The sequence below is a fragment of the Suricata suricatta genome, chromosome 11, assembly GCF_006229205.1.
Source record: "Suricata suricatta isolate VVHF042 chromosome 11, meerkat_22Aug2017_6uvM2_HiC, whole genome shotgun sequence".
NCBI classification, from domain to species: domain Eukaryota; kingdom Metazoa; phylum Chordata; class Mammalia; order Carnivora; family Herpestidae; genus Suricata; species Suricata suricatta.
The window spans coordinates 14,291,104-14,294,085 of NC_043710.1; the positions used below are offsets into that span (position 1 = coordinate 14,291,104).

General features: G+C 36.8%; 1 protein-coding gene across 1 annotated transcript in view; it reads left to right on the top strand.

Annotated features, from left to right (window-relative positions):
- Positions 1-2,982, top strand: part of LOC115306340 (olfactory receptor 4P4-like) — a 161,688-nt gene that overhangs the window by 49,691 nt on the left and 109,015 nt on the right. The window lies entirely within an intron of this gene.

The window sequence follows — 2,982 nt, forward strand, 5'->3', positions numbered from 1 at the left end:
TTGCCTTATGCCAAGAGCAATATGAAGTTCATTTAAGAATATCCAGTAGAAGGCCTTATGGTCAAGTCCCTGACATGTTTGCAGAGGAACAAACTGGTGTATAAAAAAGATGGATATCAGCACTTTGGTTTGCTCATAGGATTTACCTGTGGACTTTTTATTTGGCCACAATGGGATGGGTTGAAGAACTCACGTTAGACATACATTAAATACAAGGGGAAAATGGTGTTGGTATTTATTTGTTCTGCATTCAAAACAGCAGAGCTTTAAAAATATTCATTTTTGTATAAATTGAGAATATCCAAATCTAGCCCTTGTTTGTGGAAGACTATGATCAGTTTAAGGGCATGAATGCATGTACAGATAATTTTTCATAAAACTGTAGAATTAACCTGCAGCAAGTTCAGCTCTTGGTTTTAGAATGTGTCTTGAACAAGACTCGACTTGCATTCCTGTGCAAGACTCATTACCTCTCAACATTTGGTCCAGTGTTGCTTGGAGTACAAAGATTGAATATCAGCTGGAAGTATACATGTTTCCACAATATATATGCTTCAATGCACAGGGGTTTTGAAGTAAAGAAGTTTGAATTCATCTCTGTATACCTTTCATTTAAAGAAATTCTTTCAAGAATATCTCCTGAAACTTCATTTTTTAAATATTTTTTATTTATTTTTGAGAGACAGAGAAAGACAGCTCGAGCAGGAAAGGGTCAGAGAGAGAGGGGACACAGAATCTGAAGTAGGCTCCAGGCTCTGAGCTAGCTGTCAGCACAGAGCCGATGAGGGGCTTGAACCCAGAAACCATGAGATCATGACCTGAGCCAAAGCTGGACCCTTAAGTGACTGAGCCACCCAGGCACCCCTCCTTAAACTTTAAATTAGTTGAAAAAAGACTGTGAGGAATTGTTTGCAAAGACACACCTGTAGGTTGAAGGGGGGGGGGGGAAGTTTTATATGGTGATTTGGGAGATAGATTTCTGTCTAAAGGACATGAGAGACTGTGGATAGTGTAAACATCCACCAAGGGCAAACTGACTTGATTTTTCTGGCTTTTAAAACTATTTATCACATCCATGGGGCACCTGAGTGGCTTGGTTGGTTAAGTATTCAATTCTTGATTTTGGCCCAGTTCATGATCCCACAATCCATGGGATTGAGGCCTCTTTAGAACTCTGTGATGACAGTATGGAGCCGGCTTGGGATTCCCTCTCTTGGTCTCTCTCTCTCTGTCCCTCTCCCCTAAAAAAGAAATACATAATTTTTTTTTTAAATCACGTCCATAGTAAAGGAAGAAATGTGAAATACAAAGCTAGGGTCTTACCCATATCATGTAGTTAGACTAAAATGCTTAGACACAAAATACTAAGTAATAATATAGTCTAACAAGTTAGTAAATATTTTTCATTTAACAACCATTTTATCTACAGTATGACCTGATCAGATATATTATGTTACTACTGTTCTCATTTTGCCAATAAGAAACTTCAATTCAAGATTGTACAAGTACTAAGGGGGAAGTCTGTATGTAAACCTTTTCTGTATGATTTAGAAACTCATACTTTTTTCATTTTGCTTAAATACTCTCTCACAAATATACATAACAGCTTTAAACCCTGAATTTTCCCTCAAGTTTTCCAAATATTATCCTGAATGTCCTGAATGCCCTCTCTTGCAAATAACCACAAAGAAAATGTATTCCGGAAGAGTTTAAAATTAAAAATAGGAATTTCATAAGATCAGATTCTTATATAAAATACATTATTATTAAAAACCCCAATTATTTTCTCCCAATTTAAATATACATATTTATATAAAATGAATGTATTAAATACACACACACACACACATATACTTACACACTGTTCAGGATGCTCACTTCCACCAGATTTTACATCTCTTTGGAATGTGAAGGTGATCCTTCAGGCTGTTTTGTTTTGGTTTGCTTTGCTTTTTACTTTCTGTGCCTGGGCTATAAAACTGCAAACAGATGTGGAATGCTTTTGACTTTCCTGTGAACCTTCCATCCCAAAGAACCTTTCAGGAAAGGATTGGTGCAAATATCTTGAGGTAAAAGCCCAAGAGGGACCTGAGAGAAAAACTCCCGTAGGCATTGCACGATGGCCAATGTGGTGTGGTTACGATTTGAGAAACAAAACCTATATTTTTATAAGGTCATAGAGATGGGCTTGAGGCTTATTTCATTTATCTCTTGAGAGTTGTTACCTGAGTGGTTTAATACTTCAGTAATGTTATAGCGCTGATGTAATATTATGGATATTTGTTTCTCTCCTTCTCCTTCCTTGAATAACTTCCTTGAAGACTGAAATCTCTGTTTTTTATCATGATACATAATAATGCAAAAAATGTTGAATTATTTATTATTCTAAATGTAATCCTTTTGTGTTATTGGAAATTCCCTAGTTAGGATACTGGCTAGAATTTGGAAATGTCACAGTGCACATTTAATCCCCTTATTTTGGTTTGTTATTGTATTTCTTTATGTTATCTCCCTTCCACCTTCTGTGAGAGAGAAACAGCATGTCAGTGGAACCTACTGAGAACAGATTGAATAAATCACAGTCTTTAGTTCATAGCAATGATCCTCATGGATCCATGCAAGGTCCATCTAAGGCTTTATTTCATATTTTTCCCTTATGCATTGTTCGTCTCCACCTCCGCTCGTCTCTTCTGGGCACCCACCATACTCTAACACACTCAACTCCACTAGCCTGACGCATTGCCCATTCCTTGGGTTCTCCCACAGTGATCCACATCATGAAAATTACCACTTACAAACTGCCCTTAAATAACGGCATTTGTCTTCTCCTTGCTGCATGACCATGACTAATACATGCACTTAATAATACAGCCTCAGAAGGCATGAAACAAAATTAGGTAAGTCCATATGAAAAAAAGATATATGAATCTATCTTCACAGTAGAAGATTTCAATGCTCCTCTTCATGTTATTGATGAGCAAA